Below are 13,344 nucleotides of genomic sequence, written 5' to 3'. Positions count from 1 at the left end.
GAAGTGCGCGTGCTCCGCTACTGGGGGCCCGGGTTCGGATCCCAGGTGTGCACTGACACACTGCTTCTCCAGCCATGCTGAGGCCGCGTCCCACATACAGCAACTAGAAGGATGTGCAGCTATGACATACAACTATCTACTGGGGCTTTGGGGGGGGGGGGGGAAAGGAGGAGGATTGGCAATAGATGTTAGCTCAGAGCCGGTCTTCCTCAGCAAAAAGAGGAGGATTAGCATGGATGTTAGCTCAGGGCTGATCTTCCTCACACAAAAAAATAATAATAATAAATTTACTTTAGAATAAGATATTTTAAACAATTTTAGGTAAAATTTAAAAATTTTGAAAGGTTTTCAGAACTTTTTAAAACTAATATTGCAAAGCACATCACAGTGTACCTATTTCTTGTTGTGTTTCTTTGTAGGTGCAAGGAAAACTTAGATTTCAAAATAATAACTTATTGGACAATAATGAGGTTACAGAGATTACATAGCAGATATAATTGAAGAAAGCTAGAAAGGAACATAGTGGAAGTATTTACAACAAACTAAGTTAATCTTGGGAGGCTTGCATACACTAAACCCACCACCATAGACAATTTTAGAAAACATAAGAATACATATGCAGATTCCATTGGTTGTCATAATGATGACCCCATCACATGCCATGTAGCCTCTGGAAAACTCTTCTGTAAACTCTTAAGATAAAGAGAGTAAAAAAAGGCAAATAATGCTTTAGTATTACCATGAAAATAGTTTTGACCTCTCAGATTTCTGGAAAGGGTCTCAGAGACCCACAAGAATTCCCAGACCATACTTTGGGAATCACTGTTCTAGATCATTTTCCTTCCCTTCTCTCCCAACCTTCTCCCTCTTCTCGCCCCAACCCCTGAAATTTTGAATCTCATGCCATCTGTACTTAACACTTGATGTAGTCTTCAGCTGCCCTCTGGGTTACTATGTTCATTCCTTTAAAGTTACTAGCTTTAGTTCCCCAACTCAAAAATTCCTTTATCTCCACTGGGGTCTTCACTTATCACTTCCCTTTTTATCAGGCTTGGTTTCCATCATTACGATTACTCTAGCATAGAGCCGCCATGTTCTTGCAGCTCTCTCTTTGTGTTACTTACTTGGAGAAACCCCAGCCCTGGCCAGATCCGCCTTTCCACCTGAATAGCTAAAGATGGCTAGGAAAAACACAGGCACGCAATACTTTGTCTCACTTCATGACCTCTGCTCTCAAGTGCGCCTTTAAAAGTTACCCGGAAACCCTATTACATTATCCTTGTCAGTTCTGTCGCTCTCCTAGATGATTGTCTCATACCTTTTTTTCTTCCTTAAACCTCCAATACGGTCTGTTATTCTCATTGAGAAAACAGAGAAAATCGGAAGAGTCTTTTCATTAGTTCCTGCTATCATACCTGCCCGTCTGTGTGTTTCTGTGCTCATATACTCTGTTGTCCCATTTGTTACTGTGCTTAAATTGTCTCTGCTCTTCTCTAAGGCCAACTCTATATCTGATTGTATACTAGATATTTCTTTCCACCTTCCCAAGACATTACTCCAGTAGTTATTCCCTCTCTCTCCTGCATTAAAATCTGCCCACTCTGTTGGATCATTTCCATCAGCATACAACCATGCTGTAATTCTGCCTTAAAAGAAACAACAAAGACTATCCTACATTCTCTTCCAGTTTTTGCTCCATTTTTCTGTTCCTCTTAAAGCAAGAGAGAATAGTTATCTGATCTTGTTTCTGTGTCCTCTTCTGCTATTCTCTCTGGAAGTTGCTCTAAACATGCTTTGGCCCCGACTACTCCGTGAGACTACTCTTGTTAGTGTTATCTGTGATCTGTACTCTCCTCAATCCTATGATCAGTTCCTAGTCTTAGTATAAGTAGAGGTCTTTCTGTGGACATGTTTTCTTAAGGTAAATACCCAGGAGTGGAGTTTCTGGGTCATATGAAAAGTGTATGCTTAACCTTATGAGAAATTGCCAAACTGTTTTCCAAAGTGGTTACCATTTTACATTTGCACTAGCAATGTATGAGAGTTCTGATGCTCTGCATCCTTACCAACACTTTTTTATTGTCAGTCTTTTTGATTTGAGCCATTCTAGTAGATGTGCAGTGATTTTAATGTTGGTTTTAATTGAGTTTACCTAATGATTAATGGTATTGGTCATCTTTTCATGTGCTTTTTGACCATTTGTATTTTTTTTTTTGAGAAGTGTCTGTTTAAATTATTGTCTTCTTTTTATGACGTTGTCTTCCTATTATTGATTTATTATAGTTCTTTACATATACTAGATTAGTGATTTGCAATCAGGGGTAATGTTGTCCCCTAGGGGACATGTGGAAATATCTGGAGACATTTTTGGTTGACACAACTGAGGGAGATCTCTCTCTCTCTTCTTCTATCCCCCCTCCCTCCCTCCACTCTTTCCTCCCATCTCTCTCCCTCCTTCCCTCCCTCTCTCCTCTTTTTTTTTTTTGTGAAGAGGATCAGCCCTGTGCTAACATCTGCCAATCCTCCTCTTTTTTTTTTTTTTTCTGCTGAAGAAGACTGGCCCTGGGCTAACATCCGTGCCCATCTTCCTCCACTTTATATGGGACGCCGCCACAGCACGGCTTTCCAAGCGGTGTGTTGGTGCGCACCCGGGATCCGAACTGGCGAACCCCGGGCCGCCACAACAGAGTGCACGCACTTAACCACCTGTGCCACTGCGCCGGCCCCCTTTCTTCCTCTTTTTGAGACTTAGTTTCATGTTAGACCACTTTATATTTGCCTAGAGGTTACTGAGGCACTATTTTTTTTTCAATTTCTTTTCTCTCCATTATTCAGCTTAGATAAATTTTATTGATCTGTCTTTAATGTCTTTTGCCCTTTTTCTGCAGTATTCAATATGCAGTTAAGCCCATATAGTAAGTATTTCATTTAGGATATTGGACTTTTCAGCTCTAAAATTGCCTTTTTTTTTATTCCGTTTAAGTTTGTTTCTCCGCTGAGATTTCTTGTCTTTTCCTACTTTTTATTAAATCTAACATATTCATTATAACTGTTTTGTTAGTTATTGTCTGCTAATTCGAATATCTGCGTCATCTCATGTTTTTATTTTGGGTCATATTTTCCTGCTTCTTCACATATCTAGAAAGTTTTGATTTTGTGTATGCTGAACATGTGTATGATACATTATGTAGAGGGTATAGATTATATTGTCTTCCTTTAAAAGATATGAGTTTTGTTTTGGCAGGCAATTAAATTACTGGAGAATCCTCTTGATCCTGCTAGGCTTGTTTTTATGCTTTGTTAAGGATAGGTGGCCTCTTTCAGCTTTACTTTTCATTTTAGGGCTTGGCTCCTACTCAAGGGTGTGGTCCTTATTCCTAAAGTGTTGTCTCTTTGGAGTCTGAACTGGATGCCTGTGGTGCTCAGCAAGAGCCACTCTTACTGAGCTAGAACTAGTGCATCTGCCTACATATGACCTCTGATGTCTCCACTCAGCTCTCAGTTCTGTGCAGCCTCTCTTATTTCTTGGGGGTGAGAGAGTCTCACCCTGCCTAGGTACAGTCTGACTTCAGACAAGGGGTAGGGAAACCCCTGTGCAACTTTGTGCTGTCCCCACTCCTGGTGCTTGGCAGTTCCCTCCTTTCTTATAACTTGCTCATAAATCCTGGTCACCTCGACAGTTCTAGACTTTGATCTCAGCCTCTTTGGTTCAAGGAAGAGGCTTGAGTTTCACCACCCTATGGTATGGTCAGGACAGTGTCCTTAACGCAGAAATTCAGGGTGAACACGGGGCATATCTGGTGTATTTCCCATCTTTCAAGTCTTCTGCCGGCTGTTGTCCAGTGCCTGAAAACAGTTGCCTTGCATTTTGGCCAATTTTATGTTGTGCTACAGTCAGGAATAATCTGATGACATTAATACCATCATGACTGGCAGTGGAAGGCCTCCCTAACAACTTTAGAAAAAAGTTTTTAACGTTAACATTTTTGAAATTATAATATTCTAATAATGAGACAGAAAGGGAATCAGTTGTGATTTTTTTTTTCTTTTTTCTAATTGCCACTTGTAACATGCCAATAAGTGCAGGAGATTTTATGCCTTACTTTGTTTTCAAAAGCTAATGTGGTAGGTAGCTATGTTATGAGATAGTACATAGTAATTGGTTCTCGCCCTGTAAAAGAAACCATTCGTTGTTACAAATGTTCTTCACAACTTGACAGAACCATCCAAAGAAAATTGTTAGGTCTGGTATATCCATGATAGAGCTCTGCTCTCCCAGAGGCTGGACTCCCTTCCTTATAACTTATTTAAGATAGTGCTGCTGGGTTGCTGCTATAAGCAATATTTTACTGAGAGGGTCCCTTAAGACAGGAGCTTGTCATTACTTACACTGTTGTCTTCCTTGTGGATAGTGGTCAGGGTTGTTGAACCTAAGCAAGAATGACACTTTAAATTTCTTGAGATCGTTCAGAATGTCTTCCTTAATTTCCCAGAACCTCATCCTTCTCTAGAGTAATCGATGTTATTTGATTTTCTTGTTTTTATTGCTACCTTTCACATAGCTCATAGTACTGAATACAGTTAGTTTCACATGTTCTGAAAAATTGTTTGACGTCAAAATTAAAGTACTATTACATAAGAATTTCTAAAATTGTGTGTGAAATGATGACTTTCTGCTTTGAAATGGCAAATTTATTTCTCATTTCTGGTCAAAGGGCTTAGCTGTTTTGTCTGTGTTGTATTTTATTTTGGTTTGGTTTTTTTAGTTGATAGGTTGGGCTGAGATGTTGTATTCATATGTATAAATATGTGTTTGTACATACAAACTAAAATGTGTGTATAGAAGACACTGCTAGCAGTACTTTCTTTTTGTTCAGTGTATATCATTTTTCTTCCTGCTAGATACCTGGATTTTTCAAGATTGGTTAAGAATTTTCAAGGAGTTATTTATTGCCACTGATCTTTTCTGTCCGTAGTACAGTTCTGAACAGAAAGGCAAATACCCTGCACTGGTGTAAGATTCAAAAGAAATCAGTTATCTTTTCTGGCCTATGCTTTTTTTTTTCTTTTTTTTTTGCGCTAAGGAAGATCTGCACTGAGCTAACATCTGCTGCCAGTCTTTCTCTTTTTATATGTGGGTCATTGCCACATCATGGCCATTGACAGATGAGTGGTGTAGGTCCGTGCCCAGGAACCAAACCTGGGCCACTGAAGCAGAGCATGCTGAACTTAACCACTAGGACACCGGGGCTGGCTCTGGCCTATGCTTTTATTTTATTTTGTTAATTTTTTTTTCGTTTATTTATTTTTGTGAGGAAGTTCAGCCCTGCGCTAACATCTGCCAATCCTCCTCTTTTTTTTTTTTTTTTTTTTTTTTTGCTGAGGAAGACTGGGCCTCGGCTAACATCTGTGCCCATCTTCCTCTGCTTTATATGGGACTCCGCCACAGCATGGCTTGCCAAGCGGTGCATTGGTGTGCGCCCGGGATTCAAACTGGCGAACCCTGGGCCTCCGCAGCAGAGCGCGCGCACTTAACCGCTTGCGCCACCAGGCCGGCCCCTCGTTTATTATTTTTTTGTAAGGAAGACTGGCTCTGAGCTAACATCCATTGCCAATCTTCCTCTTTTTACTGAGGAACATTAGCTCTGAGCTAACGTCTGTGCTCATCTTCTTCTATTTTGTATATGGGATGCCACGACAGCATGGCTTGATGAGTGGTGCATTGATCTGCGCCCGGGATCTGAACCTGTGAATCCCAGGCTGCCAAAGTGGAGCACTCGAACTTAAGCACTACGCCACCAGGCCGACCCCCCGGTCTATGCTTTTAATACATGCTGCAGTTGCGTTTAATTGGTTCATTTTCCCGTAAGTTCTTCAAACTCTTATGCATCCTTGTTTTTCTCAGCTGGATGCTGAGAAAGTTGTTCATGTTGTCACATAATAAGTACTTTATTCAAAAATAAAAAAAACCGTTACCTGTAACAGCTAACGATCCACACAACACAGTATAGAATAGGTGAGACTTTTTTCCCGGCATTATTAGGTAAAACGATATTTCTCATATGATGCTTTTCAGATAATTAAGATAATATTTAAGTGTCAAAATTGGATTATAACATTTTTAGGGTGAAAGTGAGCATTAGACATTATAGCTTGGACCTTGTTTTATAGATGAGGTAAGTAAGAACCAGAAAGGTGGCAAAGAAAGGTACTCCTGGGGCCAGGATTCCAGCTCTGATTCTCCTGACTACTAGTGCAGTAAGTGCTCTGTTAAAGAGAGTCAGCTATATAGGGCTGTAAATGCCACACCAAGGTGAGCCTAGAATTCTCTGCTTCACACAGTCTTGGCTCTTCTGCTATTAATGTGGGATATTTGCTCCTTATAGCCTCCCTCACCTACATTGCTCTGCCCTTTTCTCAGATTCCCTGGACTTGCCGATTCCCAGTCCCCCAATTTGATGAACTCTTATTCATCTTTTAAAAAATCCAACTCAGATGGCTTCTTTTCTAAGAAATATTCTCAACCCCCTTTTTGTAACTACCCCCTTTTTATTCCTTATTACTACACCCTGTGCATGCTTCTGTTCCTGTTGCATTACAATTGGTTGTTTGCGTTTTTTCCTCTTCTAAACCGTAAGTTCCTGGTAATATCCTTTCTTCTCATGTTTTTTAATCTAACTGCCTACTGTAGTGCCTTTTGAATGAATTAAACTGAGATCCACAATACTAGGAAACGAGGAGTTTAAAATAAGTTCTGAGTAAAGGCCTGAATATTTATTTTGGGTATAGTATGACTTCTTACTGCTTTTTTTTCTTTTTTCTTTTTTGCCTACGTCCAGATTTCTAGACACATTCTGGATAGTTGAGGTTGCCAAGTCTGTCTTCCGATCAGTGGTTCCCAGTAACCAGTCATGAACAAACTGCAGCTAAATCTCTTGTGGATTTTATAAAAATGCAACTTATATAAAATTTTCTGATTTAGTAAGTCCGGCATGAGCCCTAGGATCCTTTTTATTTTATTTTGTTCACTTTAAATCTACCCACTTATTATTATTTTTTTTTATTGATGTTTTAATGGTTTCTAACATTGTGAAATTTTTGGGTTGTACATTTTTGTTTGTCCATCACCATATATATGACTCCCTTCACCCCTTGTGCCCACCCCCCACCCCCACTGCCCCTGGTAACCGCAGTCCAGTTTTCTCTGTCCATGTGTTGGTTTATATTCCACATATGAGTGAGATCATACAGTGTTTGTCTTTCTCTTTCTGGCTTATTTCACTTAACATAATATGCTCCAGGCCTATCCATGTTGTTGCAAATGGGACGATTTTGTCTTTTTTTATGGCTGAGTAGTATTCCATTGTATATATATATATATACCACATTTTCCTAATCCAGTCGTCAGTCGAGGGACACTTAGGTTGCTTCCACTTCTTGGCTATGGTGAATAATGCTGCAATGAACATAGGGGTGCATAAGCCTCTTTGGATTGTTGATTTCAGGTTCGTTGGATAGATTCCCAGTAGTGGGATGGCTGGATCATAGGGCATCTCTATTTTTAATTCTTTGAGGAATCTCCATACCGTTTTCCATAGAGGCTGCACCAATTTGCATTCCCACCAGCTGTGTATGAGGGTTCCTGTTTCTCCACATCCTCTCCAACATTTGTTGTTTTTTGTCTTGGTGATTATAGCCATTCTAACGGGTGTGAGGTGGTATCTTAGTGTTGTTTTGATTTGCATTTCCCTGATGATTAGTGATCTTGAGCATCTTTTCATGTGCCTATTGGCCATCTGTGTATCTTCCTTGGAGAAGTGTCTCTTCATTTCCTCTGCCCATTTTTTGATCGGGTTGTTTGTTTTTTTGTTGTTCAGTTCTGTGAGTTCTTTATATATTATGGAGATCAACCCCTTGTCAGATGTATGTTTTGCAAATATTCTCTCCCAGCTGGTTGGTTGTCTGTTCATCTTGATTCTGGTTTCATTAGTCTTATAAAAGCTCTTTAATCTGATAAGGTCCCACTTGTTTATTTTTTCTTTAGTTTCCCTAGTCTGGGTAGGCATGTCATCCGAAAAGATTCCTTTAAAACCAATGTCAAATAGTGTGTTGCCTATATTTTCTTCTATGAGTTTTATAGTTTCAGGTCTCACCTTCAGGTCTTTGATCCATTTTGAGTTAATTTTTGTGAATGGCGATAGCACATGGTCCACTTTCTTTCTTTTGCATGTGGCTGTCCAGTTTTCCCAACACCATTTATTGAAGAGACTTTCCTTTCTCCATTGCATGTTCTTAGCACCTTTGTCGAAAATTAGCTGTCCGTGTGTGTGTGGTTTTATTTCTGGGCTTTCAATTCTGTTCCATTGATCTGTGTGTCTGTTTTTGTACCAGTACCATGCTGTTTTGATTACTATTGCTTTGTAGTATGTTTTGAAGTCAGGGATTGTGATGCTTCCTGCTTTGTTCTTTTTTCTTAGGATTTCTTTAGCTATTCGGGGTCTTTTGTTGCCCCATATAAATTTTAGTATTCTTTTTTCTATTTCTGTGAAGAATGTCATTGGGATTCTGATTGGGATTGCATTGAATCTGTAGGTTGCTTTAGGTAATATAGACATTTTAACTATGTTTGTTCTTCCAATCCACGTGCATGGGATATCTTTCCATTTCTTTATGTCATCATGGATTTCTTTCAATAATGTCTTGTAGTTCTCATTGTATAGGTCCTTCACCTCCTTGGTAAGATTTATTCCTAGGTATTTTATTCTTTTTGATGCAATTGTAAATGGTATTATCTTTTTGAGCTCTCTTTCTGTTAGTTCATTATTAGCATACAGAAATGCAACTGATTTTTGTAGATTGATTTTGTACCCTGAACTTTGCTGTAGTTGTTGATTGTTTGTAATAGTTTTCCAACAGATTCTTTAGGGTTTTCTATATATGCAATCATGTCATCTGCAAATAGTGAGAGTTTCACTTCTTCGTTACCTATTTGGATTCCTTTTATTCCTTTTTCTTGCCTAATTGCTCTGGCCAAAACCTCCAGTACTATGTTGAACAGGAGTGGTGAGAGTGGGCAGCCCTGCCTCGTTCCTGTTCTCAGAGGAATGGCTTTCAGTCTTTCCCCGTTGAGTATGATGTTGGCTGTGGGTTTGTCATATATGGCCTTTATTATGTTGAGGTATTTTCTTTCTATTCCCATTTTATTGAGAGTTTTTATCATAAATGGATGTTGTATCTTGTCAAATGCCTTCTCTGCGTCTATTGAGATGATCATGTGGTTTTTATTCTTTGTTTTGTTGATGTGATGTATCACGTTGATTGATTTGCGGATGTTGAACCATCCCTGCGTCCCTGGTATAAATCCCACTTGATCATGGTGTATGATCTTTTTAATGTATTATTGTATTCGGTTTGCCAATATTTTGTTGAGGATTTTTGCATCAATGTTCATCAGCGATATTGGCCTGTAATTTTCTTTCTTTGTATTGTCTTTGTCTGGTTTTGGTATCAGGGTGATGTTGGCCTCGTAGAATGATTCAGGGAGTGTTCCATCTTCCTCTATTTTTTGGAATAGTTTGAGAAGGATGGGTATTAAATCTTCTTTGAATGTTTGGTAAAATTCACTGGAGAAGCCATCTGTTCCTGGACTTTTATTTTTTGGGAGGTTTTTGATTACTATTTCAATCTTTACTTGTTATTGGTTTATTCAGATTCTCCATTTCTTCTTGGTTCAATTTTGGGAGGTTGTATAAGTCTAAGAATTTATCCATTTCTTCTAGATTGTCCAATTTGTTGGCATATAATTTCTCATAGTATTCTCTTATAATCCTCTGTATTTCCGTGGTATCCGTTGTAATTTTTCCTCTTTCATTCCTAATTTTATTTACTTGAGCCTTTTCTCTTTTTTTCTTAGTAAGCCTGGCTAAGGGTTTGTCGATTTTGTTTATCTTCTCGAAGAACCGACTCTTTGTTTCATTAATCCTTTCTACTGTTTTTTTTGGTCTCAATTTCATTTACTTCTCTGATTTTTATTATTTCTCTCCTTCTGCTGGCTTTGGGCTTTGTTTGTTCTTCTTTTTCTAGTTCTGTTAGGTGTAATTTAAGGTTGCCTATTTGGGTTTTTTCTTGTTTGTTAAGGTGGGCTTGTATCGCTATGAGTTTCCCTCTCAGGACCGCTTTTGCTGCATCCCATATGGTTTGATATGGCATATTATCATTTTCGTTTGTTTCCAGATAGTTTTTGATTTCTCCTTTAATTTCATCTATGATCCATTGGTTGTTCAGTAGCATGTTGTTTAATCTCCACATTTTTGTCACTTTCCCAGTTTTTTTTTCATGGTTCATTTCCAGTTTCCTAGCCCTATGGTCTGAAAAGATACTTGTTATGATTTCAATCTTCTTAAATTTATTGAGGCTTGCTTTGTTTCCCAACATATGGTCTATCCTAGAGAATGTTCCATGCACGCTTGAGAAGAATTTGTAGTCAGCTGTTTTTGGATGGAGTGCTCTGTATATGTCTACTAGGTCCATCTCGTCCAGTTTTTCATTTAAGTCTACTATTTCTTTATTGACTTTTTGTCTGGATGGTCTATCCATTGTTGTAAGTGGGGTGTTAAGATCCCCTACTATTATTGTGTTGTTGTTGATTTCTCCTTTTAGGTTTGTTGATAGTTGCTTTATGTACATTGGTGCTCCTATGTTGGGTGCATATATATTTATAAGTGACATGTCTTCTTGATGGAGTGTCCCTTTTATCATTATATATTTCCCTTCTTTGTCTTTCTTAACCTGTTTTATCTTGAAATCTACTTTGTCTGATATGAGTATGGCAACACCTGCTTTCTTTTGTTTGCCATTAGCTTGGAGTATTGTCTTCCATCCTTTCACTCTGAGCCTGTGCTTGTCTTTAGTGCTAAGATGTGTTTCCTGAAGGCAGCATATTGTTGGGTCTTGCTTTTTAATCCATCCTGCCACTCTGTATCTTTTGATTGGAGAGTTCAGTCCATTTACATTTAGGGTAATTATTGATATATGAGGGCTGAATGTTGCTGTTTTGTCACTTATTTTCTGGTTCTTTTGCATTTCCTTTGTTTCTTGTCCCATTTGTTTTGGACTGCCAATTCAGTTTGGTTGTTCTGTCTTATGACTCTTCTAGTTTTCTCTTTGTTTATCATATGTGGTTTTGCTTTGATTATTTGTTTAGTGATTACCTTGAGGTTTGGGCAAAAAATCTTGTGTATGAGATAGTCCATTATCTGATGGCCTCCTGTTTCCTTATACTAAGTCAATTCAATCACTTTCCTCTTCCCCTTCTAAGTTGTTCTTGTTATACCTTATTCTATCTTGTGTTGTGGCTGTGTGTTTACAGTGATGAGGTTAAATTTATTTTTGGTGAGTTTCTTCCTTTGATCTTTGAATTTAGTATTTAAGTGGTTGTTAACCTATTCCGGTAAAGATTTACTATTTTTCTGAGTTTGTCTGCCTACTTTTCTCCTTGCTCCAAGCTTTGTGTTCCCTTTCTCTTCTTTTTTCAGGCCTGAGGGCCTTGTTGAGTATTTCTTGTAGTGGAGGTCTCGTGGCCATGAACTCCCTTAGCTTTTGTTTATCTGGGAGAGTTACTATTTCTCCATCATATTTGAAGGATATTTTTGCTGGATAGAGTATTCTTGGCTGAAAGTTTTTGTCTTTCAGTATTTTGAATATATCATTCCAGTCTCTTCTAGCCTGTAAAGTTTCTGTTGAGAAATCCGCTGAGAGCCTGATGGGAGTTCCTTTGTACGTTATTTTTTGTTTTTGTCTAGCTGCCCTTAATATTGTTTCTTTGTCGTTGACCCTGGCTAGCCTTACCACTAGGTGTCGTGGTGAAGGCCTTTGTCTGTTAATATATATAGGTGTCCTGTTGGCTTCGCTTACTGGTATTTCCTGCTCCTTCCCCAGATTTGGGAAATTCTCAGCTATTATTTCCTTGAATAGGCTCTCGGTTCTTCTTTCCCTCTCTTCTCCCTCAGGAATACCTATAATTCTTATGTTACATTTTCTAATAGAGTCAGATATTTCTCGGAGTCTTTCTTCATTTCTTTTTAGTCTTAGTTCTCTCTCCTCTTCCATCTGGAGTATATCTGTATTCCTATCCTCTAAAGTGCTAATTCTTTCCTCCATATTGTCAGCTCTGTTCTTTAAAGATTCCAGATTCTCCTTTATCTCCTCCATTGTGTTCTTCATCTCCATCAGCACTGATTGGTTTTTCTTTATGATTTCAATCTCTTTTGTGAAGAAACTCCTAATCTCATTGATTGTTTGTCTGTGTTGTCTCGTATTTCGTTGAGTGTTTTTATGATAGCTATTTTGAAATCTCTGTCATTTAGTTTATGGATTTCTGTGTCTTCGGGGTTGATTTCTGGGTGCTTGTCATTTTGTTTCTGGGCTGGTGATTTCATATATTTTTGCATTGTGGTTCCTGTGTTGGTTTTGTTTTTCCTCATCCTGGAAATCTCTGGTTGCAATTTCCACCTGCCGCCACTGTCTGGTGGTAAAGGGCTGTGTAGTCTAAGCCCCCTGCGCTCTGCCCCGGTTTTTCTGCTGCGATCTGCAGTTTTGTTTTTTGTTTTTTTTCCCCGCTGCGATCCACGGGTCCGGTCGTTTGATCAGGTCTGCCGCAGATCTATTGGTCTGGTCTGCCGCGGATCGCTAGGTCTGGTCTGGTCGGTTGAGCTGCAGGGTCCGGTTTGCGTGGAGGGGGGAGCTCTCTTTTGCCCTCTGGGTCCCTGATGTGGGAGGCTTCTCGTTTGCCCCTCTTTATCCGCTCTCTGGGGTGCTCAGATGTTCATGGTAGCCCTGTGGCTCCTCTGAGTCCTCTGTGCGGGAGTTTCCTACTGGCTGAGAGAGCCCGAAGAGCCACGGTTTCCCCGCCAAGGGCCGCCCCTCCCACCTCTCTGGGAGCCGCGCAGACCGGGATCGCTGATCTGATGGGGAGGGAGCGGAGTTCTCCTTACCTCTCCCCACTTCCTCCGGGGGCCCAGCACGTTCCGCTCTCAGATGTGCGGCAGTGTGGATCCCTCCGCTCTAGGTTTTCACTGTCTGGGATTCCGTTGTTGGTCTGTGGCTGTTGCTTTTGTTGTATCTTGTCGAGGGAAGAGTTCACGGGAAAGCTCACTCCGCCATGATGCTGACGTCTACCCACTTATTTTGATGATCAGCTGGGTGTGGGAACCACAGCTCACATAACAGGGTGTTCTGTCAGTGGGAGATTGCTTGGGGCAGACTTATCTACAGTAGGAGTTGCGTAAGCTGCTTAAGAGCTGATGAGTTTCTTATTTTTGGTCCCCAGAGTGTCAGCACATAATT

At 39.7% G+C, this 13,344-nt stretch overlaps 1 protein-coding gene across 3 annotated transcripts in view; it reads left to right on the top strand.

Moving 5' to 3' along the window:
- KCTD3 (potassium channel tetramerization domain containing 3) overlaps nt 1-13,344 on the top strand; it is a 59,054-nt gene that overhangs the window by 20,996 nt on the left and 24,714 nt on the right. The gene's annotated exons all lie outside the window — the stretch shown is intronic.

This window comes from Diceros bicornis, chromosome 38 (assembly GCF_020826845.1).
Source record: "Diceros bicornis minor isolate mBicDic1 chromosome 38, mDicBic1.mat.cur, whole genome shotgun sequence".
Lineage (NCBI taxonomy): Eukaryota > Metazoa > Chordata > Mammalia > Perissodactyla > Rhinocerotidae > Diceros > Diceros bicornis.
Note: the sequence above shows the minus strand (reverse complement) of the source record. Positions and strands in the feature narration are given on the sequence as shown.